Source organism: Emydura macquarii, unplaced genomic scaffold (genome assembly GCF_026122565.2).
Source record: "Emydura macquarii macquarii isolate MOO-44397 ecotype Brisbane River unplaced genomic scaffold, CSIRO-AGI_Emac_v2 contig_1263, whole genome shotgun sequence".
In the NCBI taxonomy this organism is placed as follows: Eukaryota; Metazoa; Chordata; order Testudines; family Chelidae; genus Emydura; species Emydura macquarii.
Window position 1 is genome coordinate 6,862,961 of NW_027131400.1, and position 19,935 is coordinate 6,882,895.

Sequence of the window (19,935 nt, forward strand, 5' to 3'; positions counted from 1 at the left end):
AGGTAGGGAATTGTTGTTATCAACATTTTTACCGTTAATCATCAGAGAGACTAAGTGACTCATCCAAGGTCACACAGGACGTCTGTTGTGGAGAAGGGAATTGAACTGAGGCTACCACCCTAACCAATGGATCTCTCCTTTCCTAAATCAGCCTAAAGTGGAACAACTTATCTCTTCCATGCCCCCTCCCTGAAGTTTAAGGAAATACTCCAAAATGTATAAAATAAAATAGTTGATATAATAGTAAATATACGAAGTAAAAGGCCAGGGAAGTCTCTGCTGAAATATTGTTTTAAATATATAACAAGTACAGTTTTGTATTTGCTTTCCATGTAGTACAGTTCAGCCCTTATTAAAGGATCCCTGAGTAAAGAGTGAACACTTGAGAAATACTTTGTGACTATTCTAAGAACTCTCCTCAGTAATCCCTCAGATAACATTCTGTATTTGATCTACAGTGCATGCACTATGGTTTGTTTTTATAGGGCAGACACTATGCTGAATGCTGTTCAAAGTCAAGATTCAAAGAGTAAATAGAACCTAAAGAATAAAGGGAAACCTGAATACTCTCCCCAGTGGAGTCAGACTTGTAGTTATCTCAACAGATTTTAAGCAGACCTCCATCTTAATGCTGGTAATATCATTCACTGAATATAGAAAGCTAAGATATGTCTGGATATAGCCTTAGTGCATATATATGTTTTCCTTGCTGCACAATACAGGATATGAAGATCTGGTTATATATTTAAGTTAGTTTATCTCAGCATGCATTGTTGGTTTTTTTAAATGTGTTAATTAATGAAATAGGAGAAATGGAAGGGTGGCCAAACACCGATGATCTTAGAGACAGGGAAAAACACCCGTATAATGGAACTATTTGCTTCCAAGAGGACGTGACAATGGAACTATTTGCCTCCAAGAGGACATGAATAAAAGAAGGCATGATAAATGTATACAAAACAATGAGTGATACAGAGAAGGTAGATCTGTGGCTTCTAATTAGCCTTGGTTATAATACCAGAACAAGGGGACAGTCAATGAAATGGAAAGGCAACAATTTAAAAACTGACTAAAGGAAATGCTATTTGACACAATCCACAATTAGCCTACAGAATTTACTCTCACACGATTTAATTGAGAGCAAGAGTTTAGCAGGATTCAAAATAGGACTGGATATTTAGATCGAAATTGTGACCCTTGGAAGTTAGATTAGAAGAATCAAAATAATGTTTAGAAGAGAGATAAACGCTCATGCTTCAAGGCATAAAATGACTCTTAACCGATGGGGATTAGGCAGGAACTTTTCTTACATGCAGGTTCTTCCATAACTGCCCATTGCAGGACTTCTTGTGTCTTCCTTTGAAGCCTCTGATATTAGTCATTCTGTGGGTCATGATACTAGACTAGAGGGTCCACTGGTTTAATGTACCAAGATAGTTCTTATGTTCCTGCTATGGCTTACTCCAAGAGATTATATGTTTTTAAAGAAAACCATGCAAGTGAAGTTACATCTTAATTTATTGAAAGGATAGGCAGAAACTTGGGAAACTGAAGTTTCCTCATATAACTGCCATTTGAGCTCAGTTAAGAGGCGATTTCCTGCAGTCCCACAACTCCTTTTTTTTCTAGTTTTTCATTCCTTGCTCATCCCACACATTTGGTGCCTACTCATAGGCAGAGAGTATTTTGCTAGTGACTCATGAATCAGTCATTTAAAAAGGAAATCCAACACTAAAGCAACTCCATGAGTGTTTGAAACTGTAAGGATGACCAAGCCAGACAACCTTATAGACTGAGTCAATTCACTAGACTGAACTTTCTCCTTTATAGCAAATGTGATCTGTGGTTTACGTTTTCATGCATTTGTGTGTGAACTTAGTCCTTGTGAAAGCTACAGTGTAACGGAAATTAGAATATAACTAATGGTTCATGCTAACCCCTCTGAGTCAAAGCCTCTGAGTTTTGTATTACCTTAGTTATCAACCCCTTATCTCACAGACAGAAAAGTTGCCAAGCTACCCTGAGAGGAATTTAAATCCCTGACCCAGCTTTTTGTTTATGGCAGTAAAACAAGAATGGGATGGTTGTCCTGTTATGGAATGATACATTATCTCATGATTTTGTGTAAAACTTCAAATAATCTAATGTACAGTAACAAAGTGGCAAAAATCCTGCTTGAATAAAACCTAGACATAGCACCCAGAAGAGTTCTGCCATTGAGAAGTCTCTCAGATAACACATCTTTCATCTTAAACCGGATGTTCTGAACCTGTGGATCATGATATGAATACTGGCAATGTACTGGGTTGTCACTGTGACATGTGAATATGGGGGCTGGCCCCTGAGGGGGTCAGGGATCCACCCTACCCGTGACAGGCGCCACTAAGGAGGTTAAACCAGCCCAGATCCAAGTGCGAATAGTTAATTGCCTAAGTAACTGGATGGCAAGCAATTAGATCAGGAGCACCTGGGCCTACTAAAAAGTTATGAGAGCTCCATCAAAAAGCCCCAGCACACAGGAAGATCTGGAAGAGAGACAGTTTGGGGAGTGGGAAGTGACTCCTTGTGGTTTCTTCTTGGGGGCAGAAGCTCTGGGAGAGAAGAACAGGCTTAGAGAGAAAGTGTTCCCAGGCAAGCAAACTGAGCCTGGGATGGCCTGTGCTAGGAACTGATTCAACAAAGAGTGATGCCCTGTCAGGAGAAGACTTGCATCTGGCTGAATGCCCAGCAGAGGCCCAAACTCCAGGCAGGAAACCAGCCTGACAGTGCTCTGAGGCTAGAGGGGTGAGACATAAGGCTGATTAACCCAGGAGTGGAGCGTGTTCAGTGGTGTGGCTGATTGAAGCTTTTGTGTCTTTTCATGTTATCCATTTCTGTTAAGTAAGACACTGAAGAGGGTGTTCTTTAATAGTAGACAGCCTGCTTGGGCTTGTTTATACCCTCAGGGATGGGAAACTGAGGCAGGGGCTGATCTGCAGTGTTGTGCTTGAGCATGGGGTGGGGGGTGCTGGAGTGACCTCCGTGCTGTTACAATGAAGATAGGAAATTATGAAATCTCTGTTCTTACATAGCTCCTTTAAATAGCAATGAATGCTGTCCATCTGCAAAGACAGCAGCCATTCTGTTCATGCAGTTGCTGTAGCCTGTTGGAAAGGAAGCACACTTACTTCTCTCCTGCAGTGCATTCTTGTTTTCATTAGTGAAAAATAAAAGTAATCCAGACTAAATGTATGTGGCTGCTTTTTGAGTATGGAAAAATGGCTGGCAGCCTTTGAATGGGCTAGGATAGGGAATAAAGGTCAAGAGACAAACAGGTACCTTTGTTACATTAGTAGAGGAAATGATGAAAAATATCACCAAATATAGTGAAAAGGTAAATCTTGCATAGGTACACAGAGCTAAAAGCTGGTCCCACCTTAATGATTGGGGACTCTCTGACCACAAGTCACTTGAAAGTGTGTTGTATGAACCTATTTAGATTTTAGCAAGAGGTTGGTGCTTCTGGGAGAAGTAGGGTGGCCTTCTGGCAAAGGGCTACTCTACTATATCGGTGCAGCTGTAAGAGTGCTTGTGTAGCCATATGATATCAACAGGAGAGAGCTCTCCCGCCGCCATAATAAAGCCACCTAAACAATCGGCAGTAGCTATGTTGGCAGGAGAGCATCTCTGGTCAACACAGCACTGTCCACGCAAGCGCTTATGCTAGTAAAACTTAACGTTGCTTGGGGGGATGGTTTTTTCACCCCCCCCTCCCCTCCCCCTCCGAGCAACAAATGTTTTGCCGGCATAAGGGCTAATGTAGACAAGGCCTGAATCTCATTTTCAAAAGTGTCTGAGCCCCTATTTGAATATGACTTGAGCCTCCTCAGTCATGTTTTGCAATGCTGAGCAGAACACTGCCTGAATACCTGTAAAAATCTGGGCTTTAGTCTCCCTACACCTCACTTCTCCAGCTGTAAAAGGGGGAATTAATGCGAGCTCTCTCTTCTATTTAGATCTTCAGAGTACGGATGCTCTCTTAGGCCAGCTCCACACTACAGCCTTACATCACTATAACTACGTCACTGAGGGATTTGAAAAATCCACACCCCCTGAGCAATGCAGTTATACTGGCCAAACCCCCGTGTAGACAGCGCTATGTCAGCAGGAGAGCTTCTCCCGTCGCCATAGCTACTGCCTCTCATGGAGGTGGATTAACTACACCGACAGGAGAAGCTCTCCTGTCACTGTAGGAGCATCTTCATTTAAGCACTGTAGTGGCACAACTGCAATGGTGCAGCCGTGCTGATGCAGCATTTTCAGTATAGACCTGCCCTTACTATGTGTCTGTAAAGCACTTTCCACAATGGTTCCCAAAATGTTGTTTTGGGGCCTTGAGGTTCTAGTGCAATAATACTGCATTTTACTGAGAGGGGAAGGTGAAGATATCTTCTCACCCTCCAGCATTTCCCTGATGTCCTCCCTCATGACAGGCTCAAAAATTGCACATGCCTATGTTTTGACGGCCAGAATGATGGCAATGATTTTTGCTCAGTCTTTCAATCTTTTCTTCCATCACAATCTCAGGAAGGCCCTAACTCTTTAAAATGTCTCTTCCTTTATTTAACACTGCATAAATAAGTCTTTCAGCTTTGTATTTTAAATTGCTTCATCAGTCACTGTTCTTCTAGAATGAAAAAACTTTCTTTTTATTAACCCTACTGGATGGTGCTGAGAAAACTAGTGAGCACGCAGATTCATGCCCTTCAATCAGCGTAAGAAAAACATACTTCCTATTGATGTAAAAATCTTTGCTCAGTTTCACAAGCCTATACATGCAAGAAGTGATTAACTCTTTTTGTCAAGGTTGCAGTTTTCACAGGTTATTACAGTTCCATTATGGCCAGTGTGGAATTAACTTCCATAGCCTATGGCCTTAATTCAAAGATAAAAAGGATTAGCAGGGATGAAAAGTCTACTAGATATATCACCCCATTTAAGCTTTCCCTGCTACTGCTGCATCTCTAAGAAGTAATTAATAATAAACCTGAATGGAGTTGGGGAGATCAGATAGAGGATTGTTCTGCCTTGTGTGAAAGGATGTGCTGTCCATTTTAGGAAGCTTTTTTAAATAAGGTTTGCAGAGGCTCAGAATTTCAAATCAATATTTCACAGTAATCTGAATTTGCTGGAAAATTATTTCCTTTCCATCCATTAGGTCTCTATTCCTTTTAAATGGTTTAAACAAATGTCTTGGGACCAAATTCATCACTGGTGTTTCTTCATGGGCTTCAGTGAAGTTACACCAAAGATGAATTTGTTCCTTCTAGTTTATCTGAACTCCACCTGGTGCAGACTCCTCTCCCATCCAACAAACTATTCTGTTTTCATGGCACATCTTCCAAAAAGCCTGTTATACTGTAAATAAAATATATATTTACATATACATACATTTAAACTAGATGTGATGGGATCTCAAATGTTATTTAAAAGGTTAAAACATTGCCAACTTTTATATTTTAAGTGTATGGGTGACACCAGCAGCAAGATTTGTTCAGCCCACACACCCAAATTTCCCTTCAGACAATGAAGTTCCATAGGATCTAATCTAGGTAATTTTAAACATTATCATCTCTACAGGGGTAGACACTTTTTTGTTTTGTTTTAAATGCTCAAAACTATGAGAAAGGAACTAAGGGGCTTGTTTGAGCTTATGTCTTATTTATATATAAATGTGTATGTCTTTTTTTCTTCAAACTTCTGGATCCTTTTGCTTTGTGACATGAACCCAAGACCTCCACAGGTAAGTAGCAGTGTTCAAAATATAATAGGTGTGCCAGACTTGCCATCCTGAAACAGGCCACCCTCTAGTCCGTTGCCCCATGGCCAACATCAGTCTACAGAGTCTTCATAATGCTGCACCTAATCATGTGATCTCTCTGCAGTTGGAGATCAATTTATTCCTTGAAGCCTCAGGATTAATGATAGTCTTTGTGATTTTATCCTACATAATACTAATATAATGCACTGCTGTCCCTTTGCATTCATGCAGGATAAATAATTGAGTCTTCAATACACTCAAATACACTTCATGTGTATTTTAAGCAAGGATTATATTTACTTCACTGAGTAGTGCAATCTGAAAGCAACTCTGCAACAGATGTAACCAGAGGAAGATGCATTTTATCCATGGAATTAGGAACAGAGGAGCCAATGGGGGTGGAGGAACTGGCATGAGTTCAGGGGTGTGTGAGTAACAGGAATTCATGTGACATAATTCAAAACCTTCTATTTGTCTGTTTTTATCAGACTTTAATGTAATACTTACCTTTCTTAAGAAACCTCTGGGTGATGTGGTCAGTGTTAAAAGGCAAGTTACTGGCAAATTATGAAACTCAAAATTCAAGGATTTACAAAACACAGAGAAGGTCAAACACAGGGAAATGAAGTCCTTTGCAGGGGAAAAAATGCAGTCTAGACAGATTTTTCTTTTCATTTCATTTTAGGTTAGTTTAATATTCATATAAGAGCCAAGGACTCAGACTATAAGTTACAGTACATAGTTATTAATAGCTTAAGCACATTTACAAATGTGCTTAACTTTACAAATATATATTATTTTATTTGTATTGTAGTAGCACCTAAAAGTCCCAGTCCTGGACCAGGGCCCCATTTGGGTTAGGTGCTATACAAACAGAGAACAAGAACAGGCCCTTCTTTCCAAGGACTGTACTCATATTAGTTAGTAGTGAATTAAGCTTTACAATATTCTCCTTGAGATGCACTCAGTGGTTTGTTTTAAATGGAATCACCTCTTAAAAATAACTGCCTAAAGTAACCCTTCTCCAGGCTTTTATTCAGCAGAATAGCCTTACCCACCTCCTTTTCTCCTGACTGGTTATTGCTGCACCTGTGAATCTTTAAATTAACCTCAGCTGATTGGGCCCTAATGTTTGTCTGCAAGTAGCTACTTCACTTTTTCTGTCTAGCTGGGGAGAGAATGAGGTCTGTTTTCCCCTGTCCTATTCAGGTAAGCGCTCCTACTATTATGAACTGGGGGAACAAAGATGAAGCTAAACAATATTGGAGTTTTTCTTTCATTGAGAAACAAATAAATATTCTTTTACACATGTAGCTGATTTATACCCATGCTACTGGGGAATGGTTGAAATGGTGAAATGTTGTAGTGATTAGCAGAAAGCAGATGGGAGAAATCTCAAGACGATTTATATACCATGTCTATCAACTTTATTCATCTGAAGGTAGGAAGCCATGAAAACATTCACTCCCAAAGGTAAATGTTTTGGAAAGGTATAGCAGCATGAAAAGAGATTTATAAGTAGAGCTGGACAAATAATTTGCAATGTACAAAACCAGATTTACTTTATTTTTGTGTGTGAGCAGGCTGAAACTGTTAAGATTTTGTTTGTGAATTGATATTGGCTGAGACTGGGATTCACAAAGCAGCCAAAGTCAAGACCCCAGCTCCCACTGATCTTCAATGGGTGTTGGGCACCTGATTCCATAAGGCTCCTTTGAACATCCTAGCCTGAATGTGTTGTGTAAGCAATGCTTCCGCCTAGGTAGAATACTGACAAGATGCTTTAATATTATTTTCTGAGTAGCTGATATATGCAGTTCAATGTTTGAGCCGTGGGATTGTCCACGTCAGTCATGTGGTATCTTGTACTGTACCTTTGACATGACCAGTTTTATAATTTGTGTAGACTTAAGATACCAGAAGTCCGGTTCCCTCCATAATTAAATTGCCTACCTATCCAATCTCATTGCCAGAGACCAAGGGAATCTAATTATAAATTGTTGCCTCAGCCTTGGCCCAGATTATTGAGTGGGCAATCAGGCCAGTGTGAGCTATTGTGTGAGTTGAACTATGATATTCAAAGAGGCTTTGCTTGTACTTAAGGCTGGTCCTGGCTTGTGAGAGTATATTTCAAATCCATAGGGGTTGTAGTATTTAATCCATGTAACTGATATGTGATTTCTCCCCTCCCCCATCTTCTGTAGTATATAACACTGTAGGAGGGGTAATGATGGTAAAACATCACCCACGCATCCAGTTTTGAAGGAGATTAACACCTGCTTGGACACTTATTGTGATTTAATTCTTTGGATAACAGAGGATTAAATTGCTCCATGATTGCAGTGACTGCTGTTCTAGAACAGTTTAAGTATGTGAGCACTTGTAAGAGATTTTGGAAAGTCCGTCTCACTAACCAAATGTTCTCAATGGTTTCTGTGTCTGCTGACTTATTATTATTCATCTTGTTTATCATGGTAGTGCCTGAAGGCCAACCAAAAATGGGGCCTCATTGTGCTAGGCACTAGGTGCAAATATTGAGTAACAGACAGTCCCTTCCCAGAAGAGCTTAAAATCTAAACAGACAAGGCAAACAAAGGATATGGGAAGGGATAGAACATACAAGCAGAATGAACGATGTAATGATAGCAAATATCATGCTAGTTCTATGACTTATTCATTTTTTGCCTGGGTGTACTTAGAAGGGGATCAGCTAACTGGAAAGAAAAGTGATGGAAGGGAGATGTGGGTAAAATGGGCAGGTGTGGAGGGAAGCTGCGGTGAATGGATTGTGAGGGAGCGGGCAGTTTGGAATAAACAGCCAATCATCACAGGGTAAAGAAAGTTCAGTTAAAACCGTAGAAAGGTCTCCGAATGTCCAAAGGACCAAAGGTCTCTGCTGTGGCTCCTACTGCTCCTACTTGTTTTTATTGCTTTCCACTTCTACTGCTGTATTTCTCTAACAATCATGAAGGGCAGAGCATTCAATGCTGCATGCCTTCCAAACATTGTCAAACCAGGATCAGGTTGAGCAGAGATCAAAATGGAGAAGAGAGGTGCTTGGTCCCAAGAAGAACTCCCCTATTTCTCTGGGGGCCTAATGGAAATGACCAGAAAGCTAATTAAACCCAGCATTGGGTTTTGTTTACATATTTGTTTTAAAAATATCACATGGCTTGCTGTTGAACTTTCACGTATGGTGTCAAGCTGGCATTAGGAACCTGACCTTCTCTCATTGAACTCAATGGGACATTTGACAGCGAGCTCAACAAGAGCATCTGTAAGTCAGAAGTGAGGCGTACACCTTGGAAATCCTGAAAGTCTCATGGGTATTGACATTGGGTAATATGTGATCTTCTCCACAGATGACTGGGTAACTGTTACAACAGTGGGAAAAGTAAGCAGCCATCCGTTTTTTAACATTTGTCATAACAAATGTGTCATTTAACATACACTGTACTCTGAGTATCAGTAAATGTATTTATTTCTTTTAGGCAACTAAAACTGGGGCTTGATTTTATTTTAGGTGTGAGATAGCTGACACAGTTGTAATTCCAAATTTCAAAGAATCACTTCTGAAAACATGGTTAGATGGGAGGGATAAAGGTTTCTGCTGTATAATTACTCCCTCCCCTTCCCAAATAATAAAAATAAATTAATTAGCATGGCTGACTATCAGGGAAATTGAAGTGCTGTATGGTACATTTAATAGATACTTCTTTTTTTTTAAGTGCTAATATGAAATTCTGAACCTGTTTCTCGTGTTAAGTGGTGCTACAGACCAGCTGGTCTATCGGTCTCTTCCCACCACAACTGTCTCTTGTACTCGTATGGCCCCCATTCTTGCAGTGTCTGAGCTCCTCACAGTCTTCAATGTATTCAGTCTCACAGCACCCCTGGGAGGTAGGGAAGTGCTATTATCCCCATTTTACAGATGAGAAACTGAGGCACAGAGACCAAATGACTAGTCCAAGTTCACACAGGGATTCATTGGCAGAACAGGGACTTGAATTCAGGACCCCCCCACCTGTCAGGCTACAGCCCTAACTGCTGGACAAAACTTCCTCTGTCTCCTTTCATAAAAAGCTCCATTTAATTTCTATTTGGGCGAGATCCTGCTCCCTTTAATAGCCAAAATTCCTACTGGTGTTAAGATCAGGCCCTTTTTCTGTAGCATTTCTCTCTCATCATGAGAAACGGGTGTATGTGTGTGCACACATGCACGTACTTTGAAATGTTTCCATAACTGAAGAAAGATGAGTGCAGCCTCTGGGCTTGGCCAAGCCCCAGATAACCTAAATAGTGCTATGCCAACTAAACAAAAAAAAGTTGTTAAAGTTGGCCAACATTAATGAGCAGAGAGGTAATATGAGCCCAACTGCAATCCATGGATGGTTAACAACCACCGTTTCACTGCCACACACACTGCCCTGCTTAGTTTTCCACTTATGGTACATTAACTCTTGACTTTGATTCTCAGTCATACATGGAACACTTTTAGAACATTATTACCATTTGCCAAATTGTGCTGAGATTTTTAGATATCTTACTTGCTGTCTTGTCCCAAGGTGCTAGAGCAGGGATGTCAGACTCAGCCTACGGAGAATGCTGGATGTTGTCCGTGGACCAGGGTATAAAGTTAGGAGTGCATCCTCTGCTCAGTCCTCAACAGGACACCCACGTCTGTCAATGGGAGGTTTGCACAAAGACCACTAAGGGCCCGACTGTCAATTCTGCATCCCTCAGTGGGAAAGTATGCTCCTCAGGACCCCTTCTTCTTCTGCCCATTATTTCTCTCTCTCCCATTCTTCTTCTTCCATTTTTCCCTTTTCTTGTTTTTGTCTCTTATTTCTTCCTTCAGCATTTCCTTCCCTGCAGCAATTCCCAGTAGGTTTTACTCCTAGCCTCTTCCACCTGTTTAAAATTATCACCAATGAAGTAATGTTAACACTTAAATTATCATCAATAGGCTTTAGAATCAACACCCAGAGGAGTTTTGTGGGCAGGCGTGTTCAGGCTTCTCAGAATTGTTGTTTGAGGTTGTCTGCAGACAGAGGAACTCAGTGCTGTATTGAAATGATCTCTCTGTGCCCTACCTTGCAGACTCTGCTGTGAAACTCTGTGTTAGGTAAATTCCAAAAGGAGGAGGGTAGAGCACAGCAGTTGTGACTCTCACTCAGTGTGCAGCTGTAACTTGCATTAACCCAGTATGGGGTTTAGTCCCCCTCTAGTGATTAGATCAGGTATATAGGTGTATGTGTCTGCTACTGTCACTGCCTTAAGAGTCCTGGGCTTTTAACTGAAGCATTAAAGACTCAGGATGTTTTTTATCTAGAGTTCCTGGGTTCAATCTCTGCAGATGACTCCTCCAAAACTGGTGTTACAAGCTGTGACCCATAAAGGAATTTCAACTGCTATAGACCTTTGAAGCTTGTGTGTTTGCTGGCTGGGAGTGGGGGGTGCTCAATAAATCCAACATGAGCATTCATCTCCTGTAGTGGCTGGACAACATAAAAACATTTGTTATTCTGCTTCTGTCCTTGGGCTCAGGAAGCTGGGGCCAGATGACTGTTATACACCTCAGTACATTTAGCAATCAGGCCCCTAGTCCTTTAGTTCACATTTTAGATACTACTTTAGATTCAGAGGTCCCTGGTTCATTCCCTGCAGATGATCTGACCAGGGCATTGTTACGCTGTGGTGCCAAGGTTAGTGTAATCAGAGAGTAGAGATCTGGCTGTTCCATGTGTGCCTGGGAACCAGAAAATGGAGGCAGCAAGTGATTGCTGGGAAGGGAAATTAAAGAAAGGAAAAAAGAGAGACACCAGGCCAGATTCTGCTGTTACTCCAAACTTACTCCAGTGCAACTGAGCAGAAGATGTTTCCCTGTGTCCAGTGTGTTATTGCAGAGACATATACTTGCAACTCATTGTCTTTGTCCTATTCAAGGGCTTTTATCTTGGGCAAGGAGTAGCTTGGGTGAGGGTAGATGTTAATCGGTTGCCATTTCCCTATGCAGGTTGCAATCCTGCCGACTACTGCACTATGACATTCCGTTGAGGACACGCAGAACTGTAAGTTGTTGTACTATGACTGCCTCAGCCAGAGTAAGTTTTTTTTGGAGATTAGACTGTGTGTCAGCTCTCTGCCACTGCAACCTGTCTGCTTCACCTCGAGACTCTGCTAGTCTTAACCTTGCTTTGCAGGTAACAGTCAGGGAACCCAAGTTCCCCAGAGATGTCTCCCTGAAGCGTCCAGTCCCTATCACTGGACACTCAAGAAATTGTTTCCTGTCTCCAAAGAGACTGTGTACACATCAGCCTGTTAGGTTGGCTGAAGACTCGCACATATTTCAGTAGAACAGCACTGAGATGGTTTATAGTAAAACTAAGAAAAAGTTTATTAACAGAGAAGAGAGATTTAAATGATACCAAACAAGAATAAAAATTGGTCTGGTTACAAAGAAAACACTCTTTCATAGTGACTAAAACTTAATTTTAGCAAGATATAATCTTTGCCTAAGCTGCTTTCTTTCTTACATCAAGTTACAAGCATCTCCATCCCTCCAACTCAGGGATCCAACTTTTACAGCTCTGTGGATGCTGTATCCTAAGTCCCTAAGTGATAGATAATTAAAATGTCTTTTTTGCTCCCCTTATATTATCCAAAGTCCATTGTCTATACTTCCAAAGCCAATGGCTACAAGCTTTAGTGTGCATGCCAAGCTGTCTCATGTTAGCTTGATTGCTTTGTTTATCTTATATGTAAATGTACTTTCATCATCTCTGATTTACCCTGGCAGATTAGCAAATCCACATTCCTTTGTCTAGACAAATCTGTTTATCAAATATGTTCCCAAACATATTTTAAGAACATACATGTGTGTGATGGAAGTAATTCTTTACATATCATCTATACATACATAATACAATGATATTTATGACCAGAGTATCACCAGTTTTTATATCATACCTCAATACTTCTATGATACAGTAATACTGTATACAACCCGTTGATTCAATTGCTTATTCTTTGGGGTTTTGACTCCCTGTTCTCTCTCTGGGGCATCTGGACTGTGATTGTCACAGTAGGGGAGTGATTTTCTGTCTTGTAGTATTCGGCAAAGGGGTGACAGATGTGATTTTTGCCAGGGCAACAGAAAGGGATCATTCATTGTGTGTAGTCCTTCTGAATGCAGCACAGCAAAGAGAGGGGAAGAAAAACATTTACTACTTCTCCCTCTAGCCTACTTCTAAGAACACCACCATCCCAGCAGTAGTCACGTGTCAGATCAGGCAAAGGCCTTTTTGATCAGGGAGAGAGATACAGCTGGTGTAACACTAAAGGCTGTTGTTAGAAAGCTGTTTATGCAAACTGAAGCACTGAACAAACATGTTGGTCTCCGTGTGTTGTGTAAAATAGGCACTTGATAGAACTTGTGCAGCAACTTACAACTTGTGGTGGCAACTTAACCAAAATAGGGAGGGCATTGCAGAATTCATTAATGCAAAAATAATGATAGAACAATCTTGCCACAATAGTTCCAAAGGGGTAGCCATGTTAGTCTGTATACAGCAAAAACAACGCGAGTCTCACGAAAGCTTATGCCTACAAAAATTAAATTTGTTAGTCTTTAAAGTGCCACAGAACTCGTGTTGTTTTTGCTTGCCACAATAACAGCTCCAGTGAAAGGGAAATTGCTCTCTAAGTGGGATACAGCTACATCCAGTACCTATGCCCATCATACAGAAAACACACTTGACTTCAACTGCCCTGTAAATGCAAGCTAAAGGATGAGCCACATTTGTAGAAAAGCCTGAGCAGGAGCTCTGTCTGGTGTACAAGAGATCTGACAACATTGTCACTCTTCTTACCAAGAGGATCCCAATCCTATAGTCTGCCATGTGTTCACTTTGCCCACGACTAAAATGTTCCACCCCTGTATCATAGGATGGACAGTGGTAACTATTTAACAATACATAGCAACATCACAAAATAATTTAGGAATGAGGAGGAAAAACTACCATATCCAATTTTAACTTCAGGGAGAGTATTAGATAGGCAGAATGTAATTCTATAAATTGGAGTTAGGTAATGAGCAACCACCCATATGACCTGGGAGGGAAACATCAACCTTGCATCTCTTTGGTGTTGATCTGATTCACCTTTGCCACTCCCGCTACAAATGGAAAGTACCAAAAAAGCCCTTTATTCTTTGGCTACTTAAAGCATAGGTGGGTCCAGCTTTTTTAATCTGTCTGTAATGAGTCAGAATATGCATGAGGCAGAGCAATTAAGCAAAATGCTTCTAGCGAATCAAAATGGATTGCTGAAAAGTGAGTTGAGTTTGAGACTCTGACCTATTTGCCTTCAGAGAATAAGCATGTCTGAAAGTGGTGGGGTTTGATCCATGAATCCAGCTGTTCAAAACTGCATTGACAAATGGTCAACAATATTCACAAGAAATGAAATGAAGCACTGTAAAAATATATACTCTGCCCGATAGATGTAATCTTTAAATAACATGTATGTGTATTGCATTCTGTCTGTGAAGTATATTGCCAAAAAAAGTCCTCTCCGATAGTGCCATGGGTGTAAAAAGATCAATGAAAACTTCATTAAAACACTGCAACTTTCCCTTCCCCTTTATTGCTGTTACACCCAGCTTTGGCTGCAGGAGTGAGCATCACAAACAAGGGGTGGCACATGTTGCTGCACTGTTTGCATGTCCCCTCCCCCGCACCATTCTTCTGTGGTGGTGTCTTACTGTCATTTGAATTGCAATCAGCCACAGTGAGAGTAGCCTGACTCTCCACCCTGTGCACTTTGAAAGCATCCCTCCATGGGGTAAATTGACAAGGTAATAGTTTAAGTACTAAGTGATTAACTAGTTCACTGGGTGATTCAGCTGGAAACCCTTAAAAGAGAGGCAGGAAGAGACAGCAGAAAGGGTAGGCTAGAAAAGCCCAGGCTCTTAGAGATCTCTTCTCCTCCCTGCCCTGTGCCTTGGTACTAGGTAGACTTAGGAAAAAGCCTTCACATTTGTAAGGCACTTGGTGTTGAGCTTGCCACTGGTATATGTGAGGAGTGTTTGCTGTAAGAATCCAGGGTGAGGGAACCCCACCCTGTGATGCTACCTCTTATGTTTTCTTATGCCTTCTGCAGAGGCACGCTTGATTCACCCAAGAGATTTGAGGGTGGTGCCTCTGGGATTTAAAGTTTTTTATTGAGAAAATATTTTGAAAAAAAATAACAAACAGGTAACCCATAGAGCTTAAAGGAGCAAAGTTATATATGTAACATCCAGGGACTATGGGCAGGTTATCGGGAGGTGAGGGGAGTGGCTGAAAGTCTTGGGAGAATAATAAAGGATAATGTGCAGAGTCCTGGATCCGGGGGTTGGGGGGGGTGATGTCGTGGGCGTTAAAAGGTACAAGGGGATATATGGGAATGGGGGAACGTCACTAAGTATGCTTATGGGTTACTTTTTGGGGGTTTTAACAAATAGAGTACATAAGTCCATACAAAGTGGGGCGTCCCTCATTAAGTCCGATGTTTCAGCAGCCGCCGCGTCCGTTGGTGTGTGCCCCGCCGCGTCCGTTGGTGTGTCCCCCGCCGCGTCTGCCGCCGCGTCGGCCGCCGCGTCTGTCGTGGTGGTCGTCGGTCGGGTCCGCTGGTCCGGAAGCAGAGTCCTGTGGTGGCGCTCCGTCCCTCTCCTCCTGGTACTGTCGGTGGCCGGTGACGTGCTCTATGTAGATGTCTCTGGACCACCGGATGGAGTCCGAGACCATGAGGCGCCGCATGAGCTTGGCGTAGCGCCGACCCACACCGCAGGCCCAGAGCACGGGCTCGTTGCGGGGGTCCCAGGCGCCCAGGGCCCCGACGATCAGGGCGTGGATCTGTACGTCGTAGCCCCGCTCCCTCAGGGTGTCGGCCAGGGGGGCGTACTTTTCCTCCTTGCGGGCTCGGGCGGCGTGGAAGGCCGGGCTGCGGTTCTCGAAGGGGACCGTGACGTCCACCATGACGATCTTTTTGCCTTAACCCAAGTTGGGCTCAGCAGACTGGAGCCGTCGGACAATTTTAGCCTAAGTGTACATTTATTTTGGCTGCAGGAGTCAACACCACAAACATTAATTTGGCTCTGCAATAAAGGAAAGTAGAATGACGGTGCCAGTCTTATAACTCATATCTGGCAAGATCCCTGGTTGAGCCCAGATAGGTAACACTAGAGCATACACATGATTTTAGGGGTTTTTCAGGGGTTCTCAAACTGGGGGTCATGACCCCACAGGGGTCGTGAGGTTATTATGGGGGTGTTGCGAGCTGTCAGCCCCCCTGCATGCCGGTAAGGATGGCATAGCATGGAGGGGAGGTCATCACTTTTGTCAGGGGGTCATCACAGCCTGAAACATTTTCAAAGGGGGTCCCAGCAAAAAAAGTGGATACACCAGGAGTTCTCAAAATCTATTTCCACATCTGAATAAAATTCTCAAAGCTAGCATGGAGAATATAAATGTAAATTTCTAAATTGTCCCTTGTCCTTGACAAAAAATATATAAATTATAGGTATAATTTAGCTTTCACATATGATTTACCGGCACACTGTTATGCTTTCAAATTGTAACTTACAAGTAATGGGTTAACCTCAGGACAGAGAGTTAGTTCATTTGGATTAAGCACCCAAAAAGTCAGATCCTGATCTGACTTGTAGCCAAGCTTTTGGGCATAAGTGCATGTTATGGTGAAAAACCCAAATATAGAGTTAGTCTTATATGGAGAAGCTTCATGAGCTGAATAATAGAATAGTGTAAAAGAGAAGGTAAATTGTCCTCCTTTTCAGAAAAGCTTGTATTTTCTGAAATGTACAGACAACCCAACTCAGATGAAGAGGGTTTCCTTTCCACTCACTGGTCAATTGTGATAATGATGGTCCCTGGTGGAGTGAACAAAGAAACAACAGAACAATCTGAGATTACATATGAAAAATTGGGCTGTATTTGTTTCCTTGTAAAGATGAAGTGTGATGGGTGCAGTAATAGGAAGTGCAAAGAAACTGCTCTCAGGTACCAGGTTGATGAATGTGCTCCACAATCTGTTCTAATAAGGCTTTTATACCATGTCCATCAGTGTGGTTTGGAAAGCAGTCAACAGCTGGTAATGGAACAGCTAGTTGTGTGGTCAGAGACCGATCAGAATGTATTGAATCCAAAGTATTGTTATGCAGCAGCAGGTGAACTATCACTTGTTTCACGTCTCACCATCAAATCTCTGAACCAGAAAGATTTTTTTCCCTTTTATCTGGCCTAGATCTATACATTTTCTTGTAAATTTCAAATGTATTTTGATGTTTTGATACATTCTTGGTTCTGTGGCCTAGTGTGCAGGAGGTCAGACTAGAGAATCGGGATGGTCCCTTCTGGCCTTAATGTCTATAAGTCTTCACTGGAAGTGGTACTATTGTTGATGTTGGAATAGTGATAGTGGTGATGCTTTAATAGCGATGCTGAAATCTTTTAAATTAACTCCTTACATTTTTTGTTTAGTTTAGATGGGAAAAAAATCTCTCTCATTAAATTATTTCTCCCTTTTTTCTGCTGGGGAGAGGGGGGAAAAAAGGTGAGACAAAGTATGGAGAGGAGGGGAGTGGAATCCCACTTTCTCAATTTTTTTTTCAACTGAGGAAAATTCAGTTTTGCTTTCTGTGTCCTAGAGAGAAGGAGGCAGCTGATACAGCTCTAGAGAGTGAAAACAAGCAAATTGCCAGCATGCTTTTGGATGCTGTAAAAATACATTTGTGTGTGTATCAAATAATTTAAACCTGTTTCCAGAATGAAAAGGTGACTGACGTAATGATCTCCTGGAGTGGAGACTGAGTGAGCTTCACAGTTAAATCATAGCCATACTTCCAATATGATTTAGAAGGAGGTGAGCCTCTGAGACCATGAGGTGGAGATCAATCTCTGCTCAATAGAGGTTTCATCCTCTAAGAGCTGGTGTGATGTACAGTCAATGAAAGACAACTTGTTGAAAATAGAATTCAGTATGGTATTTACAGAACATGAATTGATGACTTCAGGCTGTCTCTATACTAGGATTTTTTATTGGGAGGGGAATTCTTACCATTGCTAACACCCCTACATCTTCACTGTCCAGAGCAAAGGAAGGAGTGCTGCTGTAGACAGAATCCTAACCATGGTGCCATCTGAACCTGCTGGTTTACACAAGATGGTAAAAATGCTGTTGATGCCTTGTTTGCAGTAGTGCTTCCATTGGTGGAGCTTCACTGGTATTAGCTTCACTGGCATTGGTGGAGTTCCCAATGATGGGAACTTCAGAATAAAGCTTAGTTTATACAAGGTCTTGGTAAGAATTTGTCATGACTCATACCAGTCACTTCACCTTGTCCTCAGTTGAAGATGACCTTTCAATCTGATTTCTTCAGAAATACAGGTAGCTCTTCAAAGTTTCTACTATATGTTCCATAGGTTTTCAGAATTTACTTATAGGACACTTTTGCCAAATCATGATCTGTGTGAAAAGGAAGAGAAGAAAGGCAAGTAATGCAATAGTATTTTATTAAAAGATATGTTTTTGATTTTTTTCTGCAATGCCATTAATTATTCAGAAACTTGAAATGAAAACTCAGCTTTATTCACAATGTGGAGTTCCCTGAGGTTCCAAAAACACGGGTTCCCAGCAGCAGTCTTTTAAAAAATGTATAGTGCAAAGGTGTGAGAGCTGTAACCATAATTATCATCTGTTACTTTGTTCTGTTGTCTCTTGTGCTGACTTTCCACTGCACTGCTCTATTTTTGTTTTCACCCCTCCCCCGCATAAAAAAAAACCCTAGCTCATATAAAAAAACTTCAACTGAATGAGGTTCTTCCTAATATCTGAACACTAAGAAGTTTAGACTAAAACAACAGATTTAGAGGAAAATAATGCAGATATTCAGGGCTGAAAAGTTACATAGGCATAGCTACAAGAAAAAACCACACCCCTGGTGTACACGACATTAGGTTGATGGAAGAATTCTTCCATGGACCTAGGTACTGCCTCTCACAGAGGTGGATTACCTACACCAACAGGAGAACCTGTTCCATCACTCTAGTAAGTATGTATACTCAAGCGCTATATGGAAGACAAGGCTTATGTAATGGGGCTGAGAAAAGATTTGTTGCAAAATCAGCAAGATTGTGACACTTTCAACAAACATGGGGAAATTTGGGCAAACCTGGCTTGAATTTCAGCTAGTAGAAGGATGAGACTTTATGATCTTGAGTGGAAACCATTCCTAGCTGTATGTTCTGCATGGTTTGGACCTTGGGGAAGATAATGTCCACAAACACCTGTGCACTCAATTAACTAAAAGTGAGACTTTTTTTTTTAACTGCTTTTGTTATTCAGTGCAATTTTGTGTGTTGGCACTCTTCCCAGGCTCCAACTGGTTAGTTTTACTCTGATATAACCCACACAAGGGTTTGTATGTTTGTGTGTGTGGACATCCCCAAGTATCAAACTTTGGGCACCCAAGTTTAAAACTTTTGGCCTATATTCTTGTGTGACAGAAGCAGAACCAAAGTAGCGAATAGAGCAAATCTTGATGGGTTACATTCAACTGTTTTAATTTAGAGCTGTGTTTATATTAAACCCATGGAGTCAAACATCCATGAACTTTGGGGAAGGTCAGATCTATGCCTTGCAGCTTGAATTCATCTTGATTTTAAACACATTTTTGTGACAAATGCCAAAAATCCCACAGGAGTGATTTTTCAGCCAAATCCAAAATATCACTCTGGCTCTCAGGCTGGACAACTGAGCATATATTCTCCTCATGCTGTTCCCCGTTTTTTGTGATCAGTGGGTTATGGATTATCCATATGAATGATGAAAACTCTAGCTATATCCCAGAGAAACCTGAAATACTACAATTCATAAGTGTCTCAACTGCTTCATTGCAAACAACAATTCAATGTCTCTTATTGTTCCCTTGCTTCAGTTTACTGCATTGAATTTGGATTGGATATTTGAGAACTGAATTGCAACTGGATATCTGAACTAAAAGAAAGGCTTGTTAATTCAATTGCTGTCATGGTAGCTTTAGGTCATGGGAAGTTGTGTACACAACTTATACAACA

At 41.3% G+C, this 19,935-nt stretch overlaps 2 long non-coding RNA genes across 2 annotated transcripts in view; both read left to right on the top strand.

The window, feature by feature from the left end:
- The first annotated feature begins 2,554 nt into the window (after positions 1 to 2,554).
- Positions 2,555 to 4,139, top strand: LOC137154630 (uncharacterized). The gene is made up of 2 exons (XR_010920257.1): positions 2,555 to 2,784; positions 3,996 to 4,139. It is a non-coding gene; the product is annotated as an uncharacterized lncRNA (long non-coding RNA).
- A 2,809-nt stretch (positions 4,140 to 6,948) lies between these two features.
- The window catches only part of LOC137154628 (uncharacterized), a 117,236-nt gene continuing 104,249 nt past the window's right edge, over positions 6,949 to 19,935 (top strand). The window contains exons 1-2 of the long non-coding RNA XR_010920255.1: positions 6,949 to 7,009; positions 11,817 to 11,871. This is a non-coding gene — a long non-coding RNA (uncharacterized lncRNA). The remainder of the gene's footprint in view (positions 7,010 to 11,816; positions 11,872 to 19,935) is intronic.